The following is a 23,966-nucleotide window of genomic DNA, read 5'->3' on the forward strand; positions in this document are numbered from 1 at the left end:
CCGATGGTAGGGCATATTGGCAAAGGAGCAGGCACGGGAAAGACAGGCAGGGTCCTGATAGATTTGGTGGAGCATCGGCGGGCATATTGAATTTGCAGTGTAGCAGCCTTTCTGTTTGCTTGTTTCAGGGGTGAACAATCTTATCCGCAAAGGGCCGGTGTGTATGCAGGTTTTCGCTGCAACTCCCTAATTAGATTTCTAATTAGAGGACTGATTAGCTGAAGAGTCCTCATACCTGGTTTTGAAGAGCTGACCTAAAGGTTACCCCAAAAACCTGTTTTTTTTTTGTTTGAATGGGGCAGTGAGTCATGGGGTAAACTACTGTTCTTTAGGGGTTTTCAAGGTGGAATTACGGGTCGATAATTTTAAGGATCAGGTTGTAAACCTCCCTGGTGTTGCTTTAATATGTTTTATCTGAGGTTGTATCGTGTATTATCAAGCCAGCCGGCTTAGTGGCCTCGGGAGCGGGGTTTAGTGGGAGCAGCTGGCTAGTTTTATTTTCTTTTTTGTTTGTGTCTTTTTCTTTGTTGTATGTATATTTTGGGTTCATTATTAGGCAGGCTGGGCCTTTTGGCACCTGTAGTCTGGGTGCTGGATTGCCCATAGGGGTCTTTTTTATTGCTGTGATTTGCTGTGTCATTCACTAGTGTGATTTGTGCTGGATGTGTTTTTAAGGTTGTGCTGTGGCGTGTACCTGAGCAAACTTTGGGCAACCTGTTCTCTTGTTGGCTTTATTGACAAAGGGTGGATTAGTCTAATTACGGCCTGCTACAAATAGCTGCATATAACGTATAAAAAAAATCACCTTATGGGTGCTCCGTAGGGTAGCAAGATCTTGAGTTTTTTTACAGTACTCGGGTACGTTTTAAAATTTTCGACCAATCAGCAAACATTATTCTGACAGCATAGCTGGGAAACCAATGAAAAGTGAGTGCAACGTTCTAGAACTTGACTTCGGGTTGACGCTCCCTATAAAAGAGCTGGGTACTGCTTCAAGGCGTTCAGTTGGCGCTACCTCCTGATAGAGTAGCACTGTACGGCTCTTGTTCCGTAAAACAACATCAAAAGGATGAAAAAAAAAAATTTTTTAAAGAAGACGAAAAAAACATCGTCTAAAAAAATAAGCCAAAAAAATAATATCCGAAGAAGGAAAAACATGCAAAGTAAAAAAAACAAACAAAAATAAAAAACAATATCCAAAGAAGAAGGAAAAAAACATCCAAAGGGAGAAAACAAGAACTGAAGGGCAAATGAGGTAGGAGGAAATACAAATTTCGTTTCAGCACCGTTGGAGTGCCAAGCCGTGAAAAGCATTTGGCCAGAAGACAAGGTAAGTGTTGTAGCTGTTATTTTAAAACAGCGCTTTTCAAAATGCTGCTTTATAATCGTTTGAGATCGTTAGCCAGTGTGACAGCTGAAGGCTTTTTGAGTTTACCAACATAAAGTTTTATTTCTGTATTAGGACATTGTCAGGAACAATGATGTGTTCATCGCTATGATGTGGTCAAAAAGCGATGCATTGAATCTTAGAAACATTTGTGATTTTTCAAACAATGCTTTTCCTTTTATTTAATCAGTAAAATTTCCATCGGTTTTATATAGTGCCCCTTGAAATATGTCTTTAGCTCATTTTCCGGGCATTTTACTAGAATGCATCCTGAGAAATACACAAGCTCTGCTGCATTTCCGTGCCTCGATGTTTAGTGCCGAGTATAATTGTTGCAGTTGCCTTTTATATATTCCATGAGACCTGTTGGTACCAAGAGAAGTGTGAGACTGTCAGGGTGAATTTATCATACAATCGCACGCATAAATACCTGAGGGTTGCCAGTCCTTTTGCGTTGTTACAGGAGGACTAGAGCTGACGAGTGTGTTTCTACACACTATCAAGGGCATTGTAGTACAGTTTTCTCAGGTGGGAGAATGCTGCCGATCTCCTATTTGACAATACAGCCCTTGATATATTAGAATATTACAGAACTAGAAGCCTTTTGCAAGGAAGAATGTGAGAAAATCCCAAGTACAAGAACTGAAAGCCTTTCAGCTGGCTATAAGAAGCGCTTGTAAGCTGTGATATCTGGCAGAGGAGGTGTTACTAAGTACTGATTACGTAGGGTGCCCAAACTTTTGCAGAGTGCCATAATAATGTTTTTATTTTGTAATTTTGTTCAATTTATGGCATAAAAAGTAACTATTCATCAATGTTTGCTGAAAATATTGTGTATTTTCCCCCCAGTTCCTAAAGAGACTGTATTAACTGATATTGTTGCTTTTGTAATTGAAAAGATGTTATTTGTCAAGGGGTGCCAAACCTTTGCATAAGACTGTACACAGTGTGTGTATGTGTTTATGTGAGTGTGTGTCTGTGTGTGTCTTTATATATATATATGTGTGTGTGTGTGTATATATTTCTGTATATGCATGTGTATATATATATTTATATATAGTTCACACACATTCAAACTTATTTGAATACACATTCAAAATAATTTTTATTATTATTATTTTCGTTTTTTTTTTTTTTTTGTGTTTTAAAATGTTTTATTTTTGCAATGGAAATAAAAATAAAGCAGTCCTCCGTAGAGGAGGGGTGGTGGAGGGAATATATATATATATATACATATATATAAAATAATTGTCACACAACCTGGGTGACATGCCTTGCCTGCTCACCCAGTTTTAGTGCACCTTAGTTATTCATAATGACCATCTAGTCTCGATACACCCATGAATATATATGTATATATATATATATATATATATATAGTTTTTCTGTTTTTTTTTTGCAATAGACAATAAAAATAACGCAGTTCTCCGTAAAGGAGGGATGGTGGATGGAATATATATATACATATATATATAAAATAATTGTCACACAACCTGGGTGACATGCCTTGCCTGCTCACCCAATTTTAGTGCACCTTAGTTATCCATACTGACCATCTAGTCTCGACACACCCATATATATATATATATATATGTATATATATATAGATATTTTTTCTTTTTCTTGTGTTTTTTTTTTCGCAATGGATATTAATAATAAAGCAGTCCTCCGTAAAGGAGGGGTGGTGGAGGGAATATATATATACATTTATATAAAATAATTGTCACACAACTGGGGTGACATGCCTTGCCTGCTCACCCAATTTTAGTGCACCTTAGTTATCCATAATGACCATCTAGTCTCGATACACCCATAAATATATATGTATATATATATATATATATATATAGTTTTTTTTTTTTTTGCAATAGACAATAAAAATAACGCAGTTCTCCATAAAAGAGGGATGGTGGATGGAATATATATATACATATATATAAAATAATTGTCACACAACCTGGGTGACATGCCTTGCCTGCTCACCCAATTTTAGTGCACCTTAGTTATCCATACTGACCATCTAGTCTCGACACACCCATATATATATATATATATATATATATATATATATATATATATATATATATATATATATATATATATGTATATATGTATATATGTATATGTATATATGTATATATGTGTATATGTATATGTATATATGTATATATGTATATGTATATATGTATATATGTATATATATATATATGTATATATGTATATATATATATATGTATATATGTATGTATATATGTATATATATATGTATATATGTGTATATATATATGTATATATGTATATATATATATATATATGTATATATATATAGATATTTTTTCTTTTTCTTGTGTTTTTTTTTCGCAATGGATATTAATAATAAAGCAGTCCTCCGTAAAGGAGGGGTGGTGGAGGGAATATATATATACATTTATATAAAATAATTGTCACACAACCTGGGTGACATGCCTTGCCTGCTCACCCAATTTTAGTGCAACTTAGTTATCCATAATGACCAACTAGTCTCGATACACCCATAAATATATATGTGTGTATATATATATATAGTTTTTTTGTGTTATTTTTTTGCAATAGACAATAAAAATAACGCAGTTCTCCAGAAAGGAGGGATGGTGGATGGAATATATATATACATATATATAAAATAATTAATGTCACACAACCTGGGTGACATGCCTTGCCTGCTCACCCAATTTGAATGCACCTTAGTTATCCATAATGACCATCTAGTCTCGATACACCCATAAATATATATGTATATATATAGTTTTTTTTTTTCGCAATGGACAATAAAAATAACGCAGTTCTCCGTAAAGGAGGGATGGTGGATGGAATATATATATACATACATATAAAATAATTGTCACACAACCGGGGTGACATGCCTTGCCTGCTCACCCAATTTTAGTGCACCTTAGTTATTCATAATGACCATCTAGTCTCGATACACCCATAAATATATATGTATATATGTATTGTTTTTTTTTTTTTTTTTTTTGCAATAGACAATAAAAATAACGCAGTTCTCCATAAAAGAGGGATGGTGGATGGAATATATATATACATATATATAAAATAATTGTCACACAACCTGGGTGACATGCCTTGCCTGCTCACCCAATTTTAGTGCACCTTAGTTATCCATACTGACCATCTAGTCTCGACACACCCATATATATATATATATATATATATATATATATATATATATATATATGTATATATGTATATATGTATATGTATATATGTATATATGTATATATGTATATGTATATATGTATATATGTATATATATATATGTATATATGTGTATATATATATATGTATATATGTATATATATATATGTATATATGTATGTATATATGTATATATATATGTATATATGTGTATGTATATATGTGTATATGTATATATATATATATATATGTATATATATATAGATATTTTTTCTTTTTCTTGTGTTTTTTTTTCGCAATGGATATTAATAATAAAGCAGTCCTCCGTAAAGGAGGGGTGGTGGAGGGAATATATATATACATTTATATAAAATAATTGTCACACAACCTGGGTGACATGCCTTGCCTGCTCACCCAATTTTAGTGCAACTTAGTTATCCATAATGACCAACTAGTCTCGATACACCCATAAATATATATGTGTGTATATATATATATAGTTTTTTTGTGTTATTTTTTTGCAATAGACAATAAAAATAACGCAGTTCTCCATAAAGGAGGGATGGTGGATGGAATATATATATACATATATATAAAATAATTAATGTCACACAACCTGGGTGACATGCCTTGCCTGCTCACCCAATTTGAATGCACCTTAGTTATCCATAATGACCATCTAGTCTCGATACACCCATAAATATATATGTATATATATAGTTTTTTTTTTTCGCAATGGACAATAAAAATAACGCAGTTCTCCGTAAAGGAGGGATGGTGGATGGAATATATATATACATACATATAAAATAATTGTCACACAACCTGGGTGACATGCCTTGCCTGCTCACCCAATTTTAGTGCACCTTAGTTATCCATAATGACCATCTAGTCTCGATACACCCATATATATATATATATATATATATATATATATATATATAGTTTTTTTTTTCTTCGTAATGGACAATAAAAATAACGCAGTTCTCCGTAAAGGAGGGATGGTGGATGGAATATATATATACATATATATAAAATAATTGTCACACAACCTGGGTGACATGCCTTGCCTGCTCACCCAATTTTAGTGCACCTTAGTTATCCATACTGACCATCTAGTCTCGACACACCCATATACACACCCGAAGCTCTGATCTCAGATCAGTTCCATGCCTCCAGAATCTAATGTTACCCTCAAGGAAGAAGGGAAGCTATGATGAGTAAAAAAAAGGTTATTAGAGTGTCCTGTCAGCGTTGGGCTTCTTCGGCCTCCGCCATTGATTTTTCGGTTTCAGGATGGAAAGTACAAGGTGGCTCTGTGTTGATGAATAATCCAGGAAAAAAATGCCACAAAGGCATGGAGTCACACCAGTGGAGTCTTATCCTTGCAATAAAGACCCCTGTATGACCTTTGCTGAATATTTCCAGTTTAGTGGAGCTGATCTGTGAGTAATGCAGTTATGCAGCAGTTTCTGATGGTTTCCGGTTTTGCAGGTGGTGTCCTTTTCAGCTTGGAGGAGGGAGCCTCCTTCTGGAACCAGATGTTGACCTGGAGAATCGTGAGTGACGTTTCCGATTAGCATACCTGATCTCCTTGCCCCGCCACGGGGCTCTGGTGAAATGTAACTATTCAGTGACCCGTATCTTTCAGTTCTTCGCTTCCATGATCTCGACCTTCACCTTGAACTTCTTCATGAGTATCTACCACAACAAGCCGGGAGATTTTAGTAACCCAGGTCTCATCAACTTTGGACGCTTTGACAACGATGTAAGTTTCCCATTTCTGTCGGTGTTGTGATGTAGATTGTCCTTTTTAAAAGTCTGTAGATGGAATCTTGAAAATCAAAATATTGGGCATCGGTAATTGATCTGGTTGTCTTGGCCAATGGTATGCTGTCCGCAAGTCAAGTAGCTCTTGGGAGATGTCGGCCGTTACCCTCTGACATTGGTTTCCTGCCTCCCGTTAGTCAGTGGGGAAAATGTGATGTTTATGGATGTCTGGACAACTTAGAGTGGAGAGCATTTTATAATCATTACCTCGTTTGGGAAAGGCGAAAGAAGACGGTATAATTTTGACCAAAATCCAGAATGAGACCAAGTTCACACTGTTCCCGAACATGTTTTGGTCTTTCCTGTCCGTGCCGTTCAAGAAGGGGCTGATCTGTGAACTTTATGGGGAAACAAGGGTGAGAGAGAAAAGGATGAGCTGTTATTTCCAGAAAGGGCTCGACTCGGTACCCTGTCACATGAGCAGTGATGTATTTTTACCTGCCTTCTGGTCACATGGGTTGGAAAGGAAACCATGAAACGTTTGTTGGGGGACTTGGACACAGCCCCCACCCCGCAGCGCATGACTTTCCTGGGAGGCCCCCTGGGCTGGAAATATAGTCATCACCTCGGTGGACATGAGTACCGCGCTGTTTTAGTTGGGCCTCCTGGTTTAGGTAGGCATGTTAGCCATGGTTGTGGATGTTTCTCGTTACAAGAGAGGCACCTGTAGCAGTTTACATGGTATGCAGATACGGTTGTTTATTTTATTTTTTTTAAACGCAGCAGAATTTTTCCCGCCTTCGGTGCCTGAAGTTTTTGGGAAACGTTTGCCCCGGATGCCCACTGTATGCTTCCTGTAGGATCACAACACGTTCACCATTTTTTTAAAAATTATACACTACTGTGCAAAAGTCTTAGGCAGGCAAAGAAAATGATATTTAGATTATCCTCGTGTTGGTGTAAAACTATGATATTATGCCTGTGAAAGTGTGTCAACTTCGCCATTTCAGAACCTCTGCTAAAATCATCCTAGTATTTGCAGCGACCGTCCAATGCAGCCATGTGTTTTTTTTGACTTGGCCACCAGCACACCTCATACAGCTAGTCAGTCTCTCACTGACTTTTTAAGCCAGTATATTTAACTTTTTTTAATTCAGCTGTTGGTGAAATTTAACAAAATCATGGAACGGCTGAGGTGCCCCTGAGGAGAAGTTTGGGAACTGAAGCGGTGTTCATCTAGCCATCCAACTAGATATCAGTAACTTTTTAGAAAATAGAAGAAATTACTGTGATGTTGTCATTTGCATGTTTGACTGGAGGATTCTGGGTATTGATTTTTTTTCTTTTTTTTTACCCCCCCCCCCTCAGAGCACGGAGTACTACCTGTATGAGATTCCTCTGTTTATCGTCATGGGAGCCTTCGGTGAGAGAGAGAGAGAGAGAGGGAGCGTCTTATTGTGGAAACCCAAACCTTGCTCTTTTACATCTTAACGGACTGGTTCTGTTTCTGGTTTTCTCATGCCGGGCCCATGTCTCTTTCCCCCCCGCAGGTGGATTGCTGGGAGCACTGTTCAACGTCCTGAACTACTGGCTCACCATCCTCAGGATCAGGTGTGCCTGTGTGCGTGTGCCTGTGTGCGTGTGTGTGCCTGTGTGTGTGTGTGTGTGCGTACTTCTGTGCGCATGTGTGCCTGTGTGTGTGTGTGTGTGTGTGCGTACCTCTGCCTGTGTGTGTGCACGTAAGTGAGGCCTGTTTGGTTTTTACTGTGTCACGCCTGTCTGAAACTTAGGCATCTTAACACTTGAAATTAAATAATTAAATAAATATATCCCGAGACTGTGGGGCTGACCTTGAAACTGCCCCACACTGGTTTGATGCAAATGAAAGTTGTCCCACAACAAAATCATTAGCTGAGCCACCATGCCCCCCCCCCCCATCCCCAGGTATATCCACCGGCCCTGCCTGCAGGTGATCGAGGCCATACTGGTTGCTGCCGTGACGGCCACTGTGTTCTTCACTATGATCTACTTCTCCAACGACTGCCAGCCCCTGGGGGAGGATCAGCTGGAGGAATACCCCTTGCAGGTAAGGCAGCTGGAGGTGGGCTCTCTGTGATTTCATTGGCTGAACAGCTGAGAGGGTGTGTATCCTGTCCTCAGGCCTGAACCTCCACTTATCCCTCTCACAGCTGTTCTGTGCTGATGGCGAGTACAATTCCATGGCCACGATCGTCTTCAACACCCCGGAGAGGAGTGTCCGCAGCCTGTTCCACAGCCCCGCAGGTCCGTGGAGTTTCCAGCACGTGTTTCAGGGCAGGATGGGTCGTGACCTGAAGCCGGATTGGTCGCCCCTGTTGTGCCCTTCTTCTGGAAGAGATTATAATTACAGTCCGTTGTCCATCTTTAGAATGAACACCTGTGTTTGATATTGGTGACAGGCTGGCTAGGTCCGGGGCAGCTGTTTGAACAGTCAGACTCGTCTGCCACCTCTGTCGTGTCGTAGGTTTGTTTACGGGCCGCTTCTGGCTGATTGTTTTCCCAGACAGACAGCTAAACCCATACACACAATCCTCCTCAATTATTCAAGGCTTCCCTCATTTGGGATGGGGGGACTGTCACCCTGCCTGGGGAGAACAGGAGCGCTTCTCAAGTGCCCTGACGAATGCCACCGTAGGCAAGTTCGAACGGCACTAAACTGTGTTCATCCATGCCCTCTAGTGGATGAAAGACATACCAAAGTAACATGGCTTGGTCTTGATCGGCTCCAAATTGCACTTTACACCAGGTAGAAAAATGGAAATGATCATATGAAAAATGCCATTCATCATGAAATAATTTCTGTACACCTGTATCCTCATTACAAGGGTGAATCAAGTAAAACTAGCTGGTTTCGCTAGATTAGCGTTCTTGGGGATCAACTACATGATCAACATTTTAGCAAAAACGTGGGAAACACTGACTTAGGTGATGAATTCCACCACCACCACCCCCCCCCCCCCCCCGGCAGGTTCCTACAATCCCGTGACCCTGGGAATCTTCACCATCACCTACTTCTTCCTGGCCTGCTGGACATACGGCCTGACTGTGTCCGCCGGGGTCTTCATCCCCTCGCTGCTCATCGGCGCCGCCTGGGGGCGGCTCTTTGGCATTTTGCTGGCCTCCATTACGCCGCACAATTCCATACAGGTACATCAGGACGGGTCGCCGTTCCTGGGGAAGCGCCGTATAGCCGGTGAGGCGGCGTGGTCCGCTGGCGGAGGAGGGGCCGTCACGATAGCAGAACTCTTCCCTCAGCAGAGAGAAACCTCACAGTGGCGACGTTTTCCACTGACCTTGATTTTTTTGCACATTTTGAAGAAGCAAAACTGAAAATCCGTTAATGGGTACGATTATATTTCAGGAGGACAAGCCCTCAAACGCTTTCAGTTTGATTGAAGTGGTTTTTGTGGCGATTCGCAAAACTGAAATGGAAGCCGATTTTGCGAACTTGTTGCTGTGTAGGACACGATGACTTGGTTCTAGAGCTCGTATCTCATGAAAAGCTCAATCCATGTTGAGGCACGGAATCATAAATTGCAGGTGTTGTTTCCATGATGTTACTTAATGGAAACACCCTTTATGCAATTTCACTTTGTCAACAAATTTGCTTGTTTGTGCAGAACTTTAATGGAAACGCTGCAGGTTTTGATATATTAAGGAAATTGAACGGGGTCTTTAGAAGTCAGAGGGCCTCCTTCAACACCCGCTTTAGATTGATTTCCTCTTTGTTGTCCAATCAGATTTACTCTTTAAGCAGTCACGTGACTCTTTGAAGGTGCCCTATTGGTTAGTGCTGTATCGATTTCCTGGGCCGCCCAGCGTCATGTCGGCATAGATGTAGTTTAACATAATGTTTGTTGGAAGTAAAGCCCCCTCGAAGTTTTTGAATGAGCATGTTTTATGATTTGTGGCGTTTCGTTTGACAGACCTTGGCCGACCCTGGGAAGTACGCTCTGATTGGAGCCGCCGCCCAGCTTGGTGAGTGTCCGTCCGCGGTCAGCCTGCTTTTCAGAGCTCGTCTAGAGGTGCATGGAGGCACATGAGGCTTCGGGTTTGCGTCTGTTTACGAAGGTCTTTGCCAGGTGGGATCGTGAGGATGACCCTCAGCCTGACTGTCATCATGGTGGAAGCCACCGGAAATGTCACCTACGGCCTACCCATAATGCTGGTTCTGATGACGGCGAAGATCGTGGGCGATTATTTCGTGGAGGTCAGTGTTGACGTTTCGGGTTGGAGCGGGTTGGTCCATTTGGCATTATGTGTGAGCCTGTCAGTGAGTGATGAGCTCATCGCCTTTCAGACCGTGCAGAACTTGGAATCGGGCCAGTCGTGTTTCGTTAACTGCTCCGGTCTCATGTTTGCTTTTGGTGTGGGTGGTGCAGCTAGCCACCAGTCTGACGCCATCTTTTTTTCATCTGTCCTTCCAGTGACTGATTTTGAGAACCCTTCCGTTGTTTTTGCACAGCTGTCTAACTTAAGGTGGCACATCATGCTGTGACAGCTCGTTTCGCTTCTCTGTTCCTCAATGTGCCAGCAAATCTGCTTAGAGGAAGTAAAACTTCAAGGGGTGGCAGCTTGTGAATGTTGTGCAGATGTGATCCTAAGCTCTTCTGAGTGACTCGAATTTTCCCACAGGGGCTATACGACATCCACATCAAGCTGCAGAGTGTGCCCTTCCTGCACTGGGATGCCCCAGCCACCTCCCACTCCCTGACTGCCAGGTATATTGCCCCCTACAGGATTTTCCCTGCTAATGCTTCAATGAGCCCAGTACACGCCTTTAGCAAGACATTGGTGCTTCATTCTCACTGTATATTCAGGTTTGGTGTGTCTGTCCATTCAGGGAGGTTATGAGCTCTCCAGTAACCTGCTTCAACCTGGTGGAGAAAGTGGGCACTATTGTGGATGTGCTCAGCAACACCTCGACCAATCACAACGGGTTCCCTGTAGTCTCCGGGTTGAGTGATGGCTGTGAGGTATGTCCCTCCCACTAGGGGTGATTTTGTTTTCCTGGAGATTTGTCACATGATGTACTTTGGGGCTTTGCTAATCTGAATTTTGTGCTCTTAGCCAGGGAAAATCTGTGGCTTAATCCTGCGTTCCCAGCTTATCGTGCTCCTGAAACACAAGGTGAGTGTGACCTAAGGTTCCTGCAGAGGTCAGCTGAATAAGGAGCATGTCTGTCCACACTAACACCTATCAGGGTGCTTGGTGTATATGCATGCCTGTGAATGACAGTGCGATTGACCAATGAGGGGTCTGTTTACTGCGTACACGGTTGCGAATGTCAGTGCAGCAAGCCAATGAGAAGTGTGCTCATCCACGTTGTGACCGGTGTACTCTTTTCAACCAGGTGTTTGTGGAACGGGCTCGTTCTCGTCTCAATCTGCGCAAACTGCAGCTGAAGGACTTCCGGGATGCCTACCCTCGCTTCCCTCCGATCCAGTCCATCCATGTGTCCCAAGACGAGAGGGAGTGCATGATGGACCTGACGGAGTTCATGAATCCCACCCCCTACACTGTCACGCAGGTCTCAGTCTCAGCCTTGGTCTTGGTCCTTGAGAACCAGAGACACATTTGACTAAACAGTCATGTTCTGCGACTGTGTTCTTCTGCCTCTTTTTCAGGAGACGTCGCTTCCTCGTGTCTTCAAGCTGTTCAGGGCCCTTGGTCTGCGGCACCTCATTGTGGTGGACAGTGACAACCAGGTGCGTCTGCCTTGCGAGGTCCTCAGGCCTTCGTCATCTCCAGCACATATCTCCATTCTCATTGTAAAATTCGAAAATTACTGCATCGGTTTTCAGCCAGTGGCCGTTGGGCATCATCTAGATCAAGGTTATCACCCTGGTTTCCTGTGCTACTCCCACCCCTCCCTCATAACATAACCAGCTATCTATGCCCTGTTCTACGTACCAATCATGTTCCCGGTGCCCAGGTGGTGGGACTGGTGACGCGGAAGGACCTGGCCCGTTACCACCTGGGCAAAGACGGCCTGGAGGAGCTGCAGCTGGCACAGACGTGATGCGTGGAAGGCGACTGCCGCGCTGCTCACCAGGCCAACCCCCCCTGCCCCCAGTCAGCCCCCGCCAGAACCCGCACCGGTCGTGCATTTCAGCAAAGTCCGGAACCCGGGATGCCAATGACTGACTTTCTGGTTTCGTTCACCGAGGGTTGGTTGTGATGGGGGAGGGGATCGATTCCATGTGTGTTTTGCGACTTTTTGTTGCCCCCTCCCAGTTTGCACATAAAATAATTTATCCGTTATGTTTTTTAAAGCACTTCAGAGAGAGAGTGAGTGTGTGTGTGTGTGTGTGTGTGTGTGTGTGTGTGTGTGTGTGTGTGGTTCTACACACACTTGGGTGTCAGTCCCGCTCTGTGGTCATTTGCAAAGCTTTGGTAGCATTGTGATATACATTAGTGTAAATGTGTAAAAAGCATTTCAAGCTGTGTGTGTGAGAGAGAGAGAGAGAGAGAGAGAGAGAGAGATTAGCCAGGCCAATAACGTTCCTCTTTACTCAGAGTTTTTTGAGTGTGGTCTATTGACAGAGGGTACCACAGTTTTCTTGTGACTTTAGTTTTACTTTAGGGGAAGTTAATTTTCCTCTCCCAGATAATTGTCTTGCACATTGTACCATTAACCAATGCCTCCCACCCCTCCCATGCCAGTGTAGGTAAGACCAACCCTGCCCCCCCCCCCCCCCCCCCCCCCGGAAAAACCCTGACTCGCTTTGACCTTTTTCTCTCATGCTGGATGCTAGCGGTTTTTAACATACAGTGTTTTTTCTCGTGAATTCGCCCATTGGCTGACTGCCACACTGCCTGCGTCCTCCCCCACCCACGCCAGTACGTGACAGTATGTATCCCCCCACCCCGGGTGATTCTCCAGGTCCTGTGTTTTTGATGGCGATTTGTCTCTTGTTGCGCCGTACAGCCTCTAGGTGGCAGAAACCCTGGTTTCTGATATATACCTGAATAAATTATGCAAATCGGGGTCAGGTTTACATGGGTCGGGTGCCAAACAATGCCAGTAGTGTGTGTGTGTGTGTGTGGGGGGGTGACTTCACAGGTGCTCTCCTGAAAATGTGTGTATATCATTGTTTTTAAATGGCACTACTGAAAGCAGAGTGGGGTTCAGGGCAGCTTAATGATTTGCAAGGTGACCATGGGTCGTGTTTGGCCAAGGGGGCGCTAGTGTGTTGAGGAAAGGAACTTATTCTGGTCTTTGCAGGCTGTGCTAGAAACCCAAACCCACCCCCATGGCTGTATGTGGCTCCGCACTTTAAATGCTTCTTACCCCACCTCGTTTCCCATCTGCGCCCTACAACTTACAAATCCTTGCAATGTCACGTGCAAGGGGGCCCCCTACTGGCCAAGCAAGGCCCTACAGTCGCTGGTGCCCTTGGGGGTCCAGCCGTACAGTTTTTGCCAACAGCAGAGTTTACACTTTGACTAGTTATGTGCTGTTTAGTTATTTTGTTTTTAATTAAGGTGAACTTGCCTAAGTGACCCTGATCAGTTAAATAGGGTTTTTACCCACCCAACAAGCCTATCGAAAATGGACATACCAGTTAAACGGTAAACGATGTGAATCCCTTATCAGATTTTGATTTTATTCTGAATATTAAATGTCGTGTTTTAACTCAACCTTAAATAAATTAAAGTATCTCCATTTTAAAGAGCACTGTGACTGGATGAGAGAATTGTTTCGGCGTTGGCAAGTACCACCTTAGCGTACATTTATAGAAACGGCTGAAATATACTGGATAATTTTGCATAATTTTTATTTTGCCAAGCTTGATTTTCTTCTGTGATTTCTGAAATCTAATAAAGGTTTTGATGCATATGCCTATTTGTATTGCACGAGTCAGTCATGCTGTTTAATAAGAATCATTTGTATTTATACAAACAATGATAAAAAAATTATTGTATTAAATGGCGTGTTTGATGATACTGCTGGTGACTCCGTGGCACTCTTTGAGCAACGTGTCCGTATCCTAATTTTCTACCTTCTGACACACAAATTCTCAGACTAAATGAGATTACTGCAGTCCCGTTGCCGGGGTAATGCAATTGTTTAGGTGGATGTCGCTGAATGCATTTCAGTGGGAGGTCCAGAAAGCCTGGGACGCGATTTGACGGGGTAGAAATGAGATGAACGGTTCTGTTGTACCTTGCAGATTTGTACCTTGCAGATTTCCCTCGATTTGCTTATTAGTTGCTGGAAATCAATATTTAAAAAAAAATGTGCGTTGAACATGCCTTTCCATCCCGATCCATGAACCCAGTTTTCCCAGATATCAGCAAAACAATGAGAAATTCTATATATAAAAAAAAAAAAATCAACATTTGATTAAGTTTTATTAATGCTTGCTTTCATGTTAAAAAATTTTGGTGCACAATTTAATTTTTTTTTTAACACACAACATTTGGTTGAAATTGTAACGTGGAACATCAAGTCTGGGGCGCAGTTAAGGGGGGGAGATTAGGACAGTAAAAAACTTGGAACATAACTGCATTGGTGTGGGTTTGTGGCCCAATATGATATGCATTCATGGGGCCCAAATTCTCTAGCAGAATCACAGCATAGATTTCTTTGTATATTTTTTAGGTTTAAAGGACTCCGGAGATTGAGATATTGTGTTTTTAAAGTTTCCTTGGACTCCCACAGTAAATTTTACAGAGCTGGGGTCTCCATAACTTTTGCTGTGCAATAAATTTTGCTGACTGGGAAAGGGGGGGGGGGTTCCCCAAGATTTTTGCCGGCTCGCCTACCCATCGGCTCACCTTGAAAATGCCCAAAATGCCACCTGGCTGTTCAGCCCTGCTATAAAGTTGCAGAAAGACACGACGTTGTACTGTGACCTTACGATGTTACAGATCCGAGAAATAGCGTACTAAGCAGCACGTGTTTCCCTGCTGTGTTAAGGTGGGCCTTAGAAACCCATAACGCACTAATGCAGCTCTGGATGGCGGGCTATGCGTCAGTAATGCTGTCAGAGAAGATTCACTCATTAGTCTGATGTGAACTTAATCAGATTATGGGTCCTTTTTAGTCGCAGAATACAACATAATCCATGGCAAATGGACATCGGTGCCGTCTTTATGATGTTATGCTGACAGTGCCTTTAATCCCACCCCCCACCCCCCACCAATCCCTTTCCCAACTTCATGTTGTCTCTTAATCCTGTATGTTTCAGTAATATGAAGACGGAATTTCAGTATTCTCTGTTGCGGTTGTTTTATTTTTATCTCGCGAGTTTCATGCATTTTTAAGAACCGCGCAGAACATCAGTTAACTCTGTGCTGCTGGAATCCTGAGGATTGCCTTGATGGGTAGTGTAGGAGTTGAAGGATTTGCGTAGTCAGATTTAATTTTTTAAAAAGGAAATCTATTAAAAAGTAACATGCAAAGTAGTTTATTATTATTATTTTTTTTTTTTTTTACATAAGAATTTCAAGAGAAACTGAGAGCCTCGTTTTAATGGGCTTGTCTGGTAAAGTTAGTTTGACACTTGTACTGCATGTATTATTAAACATTTATCTATCCATCCATCCATCCATCCCGGCTCCGTCAACATGCAAACTTCAGTAATTCAAAACACTTAGTATTGAGCTTCCATTGTGAGCCTTAGCAGCCAATAAACAAACCGCCAATAATGAATATCACAGGCTTTGGTGATGGACACAGACTTCCAGACACGCCCCATATTCCTGACGCATTCCTCACCATGACCCTGTCTACTTCACATTCGCAGCCCAATATTTCATTCAAACTGGAGTTCGAAAGCTTGTTGGAGCCGAATGGACAATTTTAAAGACCAACATGGCAGAAAATTCAGTTCTGAAAGAAAGGAAGTTTCGATTTTTAATGAACTTATGAGATGCAGCAGAGATTCATCTTACCCTCAGTAATCTTTAGTTATAGCTTTCAGGGACTGGGATATAGATAATTTAGAAATGTGCTGCTTTTTAAAACACTAAGTAGGATTCCAATACTTTTCCAAGACACGGTATAATAGTATAATGTATTGTTGGTGCGCTGTGGGAGGGAGGTGCTGTCCTGGCAGGGGAGACAGGTGACTGAAACCTTTTGTAGCGATTTGTTCCGCCTGTCTGTTGGGCAGAATTTAGTTTGCTCTCTTTGTGCTTCCAGTAAATCTAGGTCCCGTTCCCATCATACCAGCAAGTCCGTGCAGGGTGGATCTCTGGCTAATCTCTTTTGTTGTTTGATTCCCTCCACGGAGGAAAAAAAAAAGAACTCGAGGTCACCTGCGGTTCCGAACCACATCTCCAGCAGGTCAGTGATCTCAGAGTAGCACATGCCGTTTATAAGCCAAAAGAAAAATGGTTGAAAAGTACGACACCTGTGTTATTCTATTTTGGTATTTAAGTGACAGAATTCCACTAAAGGTGAATTAAAAACTTGCTTAATTTATTGAGAAATGCTGAAGAAGTAAATGAACAAAGGATGAGAGAAGCTGCTGGAATCTGAAGCAGACATGATGCAGGTTCGAAACTGCACAGTTTTGATCTGGAATATGGGACACAATCCACATTATAAGCACTGAGCTAAATGCCAAGTTTTAAATGGCTATTTATCTATTACAACCATTGTTTCAGTGAAAGTTGTATGCAGATGTTTATTACTTAGTAATAAGGCAATATTTGGCTCAACTATGGTTTGTCTGTTACTAATGAAATAAACTTTTCCTATATATAGAGACACAGGACTTTTCTCACTTCTGATCTAAACCATAATTTAGTCTGTTCTTATTTAACATGACACTATAATAAAAATACATCCGAAGTTAAAAATCCTGGAAGACTGCGTCAAATAGAGCAGCAGAGCACCGCCCCCAAACAGCCTCTGTGGGGCAGCAGTGAGCTCAGAGTGCATCCCCCCCCCAGGAGGCAGTGTTAGGAAGAGCAGGCTGCTGTGGGACTTGCTGGTGACCCCAGGGACTTGGTCTTGCCGTTGTCCTCTAAGGCCTGGGCGAAAAGGGCAGGGTTACGGCTGGAGTGCCGCTGGCGTCTCACAAAGGGAAAGACACTGGGGCATGATGGGAAGGAGAACATGTTAGCGTTCCGCTAACACTTGTGGCACTGCCTTTTCTAAGTCAGCCATGTTGGAAAATCCTTGACTACCGTGGAATTACAAACAGAAACTGGAGAGCATCACAGGGGACGCAAAAGCAATTAACATTACAGAACTCTGTGTAGTCTTAGTGACGAAGCTAAGCTGAAGCCAGCAGTTCACACTAAGCCCAAAAATCCCTGGAATTAATCGTTAACAACCCCAGAAACAGAACCTGTGTGTATCCCACACCAATATGAGTCTTATCCCCTTATATAAAATACATGGAATATATTACAGAAAGACCCCTTTTATAGAAGATAATAGTTTTACCTTTTTTTGGTCTCTTGTGGTTCTATGGCTCTAGCCAGCATGTTTTTGTAGAGATCGGACTTTAAATAGCGGGCGTAGGAGTCCTGAGGGTGAGAGGAGAGGCCGAGAGCCCGTTTTAATGAAGCTGTCATCCACTTTCATGGCTGTGCACAGTTAATGCTCCTACCTTCTTCATCAGGAAATAGATGTGCATCTGGGCGTCATCCAGGACAAAACGATGTGGGCTTTTCATGCCCTGCAGGGTCTTCTCCATGGTCTTGCTGTCCACGTTTACCCACTTGCTGGCTCCCGGGGCCAGGAACTGCCTGGGGGGAAGGAAGTGATGAGCCTGAGCTTTGCAGTCCCACTGGGAGTAAGCAAGTGCCACATCAGGGCCTGCTCTAAATTCAACTGGGATGCAAACTGTCCCACTGGGCCACAAGGTCGCACTCACTTGTAGACCTCTTCCACCTTCTGCGGGATCGTAGCGCTCTCGCCGTGCCGGATGTCCTCACAGGCCTCCCAGAAACAGAGGTTCTCCACTGTGAATGAAACAGCGCATGCATCAGCTACCTGCAGGAGGCGCTCATCACGATGCCAATATGGAGGAGAATTGCCTTTCATAGAGGGATCATGATTATTAATTTAGCAGATGCTAGATCCTATTTTTTTTTTTTTTTGAGAGGGCAGGGTCAGTCAGTCCCTGGAGTAACTGATCGACGGCCCAATAGTGAGGTCACTCAGCTGACTCTGGGATTTGAGCTGATGACCTCCTGCAATGAATCCCAATCTGCTGAGTCACACACTGCCCAAATAGGCCCGCAGTGATCAAATAATGAATATGATTCTTACTTGCTGACGATGCCTCCATGAAGCTGATCTACTTGGGCGGGGGGGTCTACATGCTGCTCACCACTGAACTCCTTCTCCAGGTACTCCCTGAACTTGCACCGTCCCAGAGGGTCCCTAAGGAGCTCCGTGAAGCCGAACCCCCATCGTTCCACCCGCAGCTTGGTGGGTGTCTCCACCCTGCACCAGGAGGCGTGGAAGTGAAGAGACGACAGTCACCTCTGGGGGTGTGGCCCTGAAGAGGCAGGATGGGGCGCGGTAACGCACACTCACATGTCGGCATTCAGCGTCCAGAGTGCCGTGTCATCTGTTATCCAGGGGTTGCTGGGGGGGCAGCCTTGCATCATGGGGTCATGGTTCAGGTACTGCTCGCTGAACTTAAGGAAGCTGAACACAGAAGACCAGCCATTCCCAGTTTTAGTCCTACTTTCTATAATCCTTGCAAGTCATCAAATATTCAGGTTCAATGCTGGCATATTCCAGCAAACTGGAGCTCGAAATGGTGACGAAATGATTATACGTCATTGAACCCTATAAGGAAATTCTCTTTTCATCTCCTCCATCTTGCTCTCCATAGGTGAGAGAAAGCTTGGTAGCAAAGGGCAGCTGCCCGTAGAGGCTCCCAGGAACCTGGGGGTTAAGGGCCTTGTTCAAGGACCCACAAGTGTGCTGAAGCCAGGCTTGAACCGGCGACCTTCTGATCAATATTAAGTAATTATTTGCAGTTAAATACAGTTCAATTCAGTTTAATAGTCAACCGGTTTCAATATTAGTTAGGCATCATTAATCCAGGATATGTGTGACTCTGAGATTTATGGTGAAAGATGGATGGGCAGATGGACGAAAGAACGAAATAACGAGGTTAGATTTTCACAAAGAGCAGTCCCCAGCATTTTTGTCAGAATTAACATGAAATAGATCCCCCCCCCCACCAATCAGAGGCACAGTATACAGAATACCCAGAGATATCCCCCAGTTAGGGACTAATGTGGACTGGTGTCGAACCAGTGGTCCCCCAGCTATGCTGGGACTGAGGCTGAATCACAGGTGTTGGGGGGGGGTAGGTGGGGGAGGCTGTTATCCAACCTTTCCAGGCAGATGGAGGACTTGACCCTCGAGCGGCCCAGGGATTTCCTGATGTGTTCAATCTGGTGTCGGGAGCCATGAAAAATCACACGGGGAATATAAGAGTCAGAAAAAAGGCACAGCATGGTACACATCCAAGCCCTGATAAGAGCCATGCTGTTGTACCTTTAAACAGAATTTGTCAATATCTGAGAGCCAACAAAAGAAAACGACAACACAGATGTAGATCCTTCCGAAGCAATTTTCTTATGACAGCATTCTTAAGAGCCCACTTAATCACCCTCTTTGGTTGTTCTTGGCAACCATCCCATCAGCTGAAATAGGTTCACTCTAAATTCTTTCAGGCTTACCTCTCTTTTGTAGTAGTCCGCGTTCTGTTCTGTAAAGAAGGAAGAAACAAAACCGTCTCTAAACATGATATAAGCCACATGTTTATGGGAGTTTTACTTGCGCAAAAATGTTCTGAGGGCACAAGGTTCATTGGTTCAGAGAGATAACCAATCAGACTGTAGAAGTGGTGGATACAGGCAACTAGAGGAGGGGGGGGGGGGTCAACCAATCAGATGTCTTGTTCCTGCCTCCTCTAGTTCCTTAGACCCACCTCCTCTACAATCTAATTGGTTATCTCTCTGAACCAATCATTTTTCCTTCTGCCCTCAGAACATTTTTGTGAGGGTAAAACTCCCACGAGCGAATCACATGCAAGGAATCAGACAGTAGGAATTCTGCTCACACTCAGCTCCTGGCTTTACTAAGCAGACATCCAGTCTAGAAACCATGAATAATATAGCACTATTACGAGTATGTATTGTGGGACTGCTGACGTACTTACGTTAGCATGGAAAACGAGAGCAGGAAGTGAGGAAGAAGTGAGACAGAAAGATGAGCACAACGAAGTGCTGTCACACTCACACACGAGCTTCCCTCGGATGCCCTCCCACCAAAAACACTGATTATCACTTCACTTCCTTGGGTAATTTGGGGGCCCAAGGCAACAGCCTATTCTGCCTATAGCTGCCATATATATATAGATATTAATATACATATTTTTTCTTCATGACTTTGATCTTATCTAGGCCCCGAGCGGCTCTCTTGTTTGCCCGGATCCGGTCCTGTGACTGACAGAGGCGATAAACAGCAGGTACTGGCATTACGGAAAAAATGTATATGCTTAATAAAAAGCTCAGACCAGCTGGACTCGGGAGTTGTGCCGGTTCCTTCGCTCAGGGCCTTGTTCTTGAACGCTGAATGTTCCCAGCTGCAGAAAATCAGAGGGTGAGAAATCCTTAGCTGAACTTCAGATGAAGAGTGAGCTCGTTTCTCTCAAGCAGACTGACGCCGGTCTAACGCTGCATTAATACCCCTTAGCACTACTGGTCACATTTCCCATGATGCCACTGGGTACAGCCCATGGCGACACTGCCCAGTAGGGGACAGTGTGACAGCTTTCCAAAAGGACCATTCGGTCCTGGAGGGCCAGTCGGTGACACAGTATCCATGATCAGGACTGGGGTACCCTGCTTTACAGAATAAACTAACCAAATGTCGATACTGAATGCAATCTGATTTAACATGGTTTCCTTAAATCCCAATTAAAGTGCTTCAGATCAGCTCAGGACTTAACAGCAGAGAGAGTATTTGGCAAATTATTACGCTGCTATTTGCAATTACATCCATTATCTCTCCGCTAACATGCAGCATTAAGCCTGAGCCGCAGGAATAGAGGTCAGATAATGGATCCGGTATTCCGGAGGTGGGATCCTCTTCCAGCTCGTTTAAAAGGCCCAACAAGTGGGGGGGTGGTGGGGGGGGAGACGCAAACACAGCATGTCTGCATTTTAGCTTCAGGCCGTCTCCCAGTCCCTTCGCACTCCTCTCTCCCAGATCCAAGCATCACCAGTCTTAGCGATGCGTCTCGTGTTTCTCGGGCAAAGAGAAAGGAGGCAGGAAGAGGCCATTTTGTCATTTGCTGGTTTTAATCCCCCCCCCCCCCCCCAGCTTCCCCCGTCCACCTGGCCGTACCAGAGTGCAGAGCGTCCCTGCCTTTTAAACACGAGCAGCACCTGACTGGGGGGCCCTACGCTGCGTGGTTTTTGGCTCAACTGTGTTTCCGTCTAATTGGCGTCAAAACGGTGGGTTTCATCAATGAAGGTGGTGTGTGGCTGAGCGGGTTGGCAGTCGCCGCCTATGACTGGAAGGTTGCCGGTTTAAATCCCACAGTCAGCAGAGTGACATCACCACTGGACCCCTGAGAGAAGTCCCTAAACCCCCAACTGCTCTAGTCTCAATAAAAGGTACATCTGCAAAATAAGCTGAATTTAGGATGTGATCCGCAGCTGCGTGGCTGCCATTCCCACCTCCTGATGCCGCCCCGGATGGGGATAATGGCCCACATAAACGCTGATGCTTATTAGCCCTGAGAGATGCTGCGCACCCAGCAGAAAGGGGCCCTAGTGACGGCCGGGATTAAGCCAGATACACACCACACTCTGCTCCTGTCCCACACTTTCATTCTCCACTCTCCTGTGTTATTCATGAACTCCAAATTACACTCAGCGAGGGTGCAGTTGCTCATTCCCGCAGCCTGCTGTCCTGTCTGTCTTCTGAAAGCTCTCGTCCCACAGAACATAGGCTTCTTCCCAGCTAAGTAAATATTTCATGATCACACTGAAGCAGTAGTGGGTTATCAGGCCTGAAGTGATATATTCCTCCCCCACAAAGTATGCATGGAGACACTCTGTGTGTCTTACTTAACGAAGATAAAACTCCCCCCCCCCCCCCCCCCCCCCCCGTGAATTTTGCTGAGCTCAATGCTCTGGAGATGACGGAGATCGAAAATTATACCGGAAATGTTCCATATGTCCTTACAGATGTTTCCTTTGCCTTCCTTCATTGAACAAACCCGTTGTCGTGGGAGAGAACTGCACAACCCCCCAGCTCTCTGTGGGGGAATGGGACCCTGCCTATGCCTTCCTGCCAATCCTGCCAAGTTTCCCCTGTAAGTTGAAGGATCTCCTAACAGGCCTGCATGTAGATTAATGTCATACCCAGGACAAAGCAATTGCAGGTTAAGGCCCTTGCTGAAAGGCCCAACGGAGTAGAATCACTCTGGGCATTCACAGGATTTGAACCAACAACCTTCCACTTGCTTGCACAGATCCCTAGGCCCAGAGCCACCACTCTGCCCCACAACCTCAAAAAAATCCTAGAATCGCCCCCAGCCTGAGGCGATATTCGAGCTGCCAAGGTGCATTGAGTTCAGGTTTACCCAGTGTGTGCTTTACTCTAATCACAGCATACTGGGTTTTCGCCGGGGCAGATGTAGGGAGTCAGGGGTTTCGGGGGAGGTGCTTACTGGCGGTCTGTTGACGAGCCAGTAGGCCTGTTCCTGACATTCCAGCACGATGCGGTCCGCCTTGCGCCTCTGTTTGGCTGCCCTGGTAGGAGCAGAGCAGTCGATGGAGAGTCAGAAAGCATACTGGGTAATTAGCATATAGCGGTAATCACTGAACTGCAAGGTAGGGTTTTCATTTTTCTGTTTCCTTTTTCACTTAGAAATGGATTTCCGACTCTAGTGTTTAGGCTGAGGTCTGATTTAACAGATAGGAGGGAAATTATGACCACACACCATGTTACTTTTTAATTTAGGTAACATCATCATCCTCTTAATACGAGATTTATTCATCCATTCTCATCTGTCCCCTTGTGTGCATTTATGAAATTGATTTCATAGCTCGATGCGACAGTATTCCCGGGCTGGGGTGGGGTTTACCTGAGCTGCTCCTTCGCCTGCATCACCACGAAGTCCCAGGTGTGGTTGATCCGTTTGTGCAACATGTTGTAGCTGTCCTGCGGAGACGATGTTTAAATGCGACATTGCCAGGTCGCACGGCTGGCTGCGTTGCTGCATGGGTTCACGTTATGACTCACAGGCCGAACCCCTCCCAGGATATCAGCTGGCAGTGTCGGATTCACAAACCCTCTTACTGATGAGAACCTAAAATGCGTTGACCCTGACGCAACATGGCGGCAAGTTGGTGGATGTCTATGTGCGATCCTACTATGTGCATAATTGGTGGGAGGTTTTCTTACACAAAAATGTTCTGAGGGCAGAAGGAAAATGATTGGTTCGGATAGATAACCAATCAGATTGCAGAGGAGGCAGGACCAAGACATCTGATTGGTTGCTCCTGCCTCCTCTAGTTGCTCGGATCCACCTCATGTACAATCTAATTGGTTATCTCTCTGAACCAA

The 23,966-nt window shown here is 44.0% G+C and overlaps 1 long non-coding RNA gene across 1 annotated transcript; it reads left to right on the plus strand.

Moving 5' to 3' along the window:
* The first annotated feature begins 1,147 nt into the window (after positions 1-1,147).
* On the plus strand, positions 1,148-6,301 carry LOC125728237 (uncharacterized). The gene is made up of 3 exons (XR_007388961.1): positions 1,148-1,330; positions 6,077-6,141; positions 6,234-6,301. It is a non-coding gene; the product is annotated as an uncharacterized LOC125728237 (long non-coding RNA).
* Positions 6,302-23,966: the final 17,665 nt, after the last annotated feature.

The sequence above is a fragment of the Brienomyrus brachyistius genome, unplaced genomic scaffold (genome assembly GCF_023856365.1).
Source record: "Brienomyrus brachyistius isolate T26 unplaced genomic scaffold, BBRACH_0.4 scaffold214, whole genome shotgun sequence".
NCBI lineage: Eukaryota > Metazoa > Chordata > Actinopteri > Osteoglossiformes > Mormyridae > Brienomyrus > Brienomyrus brachyistius.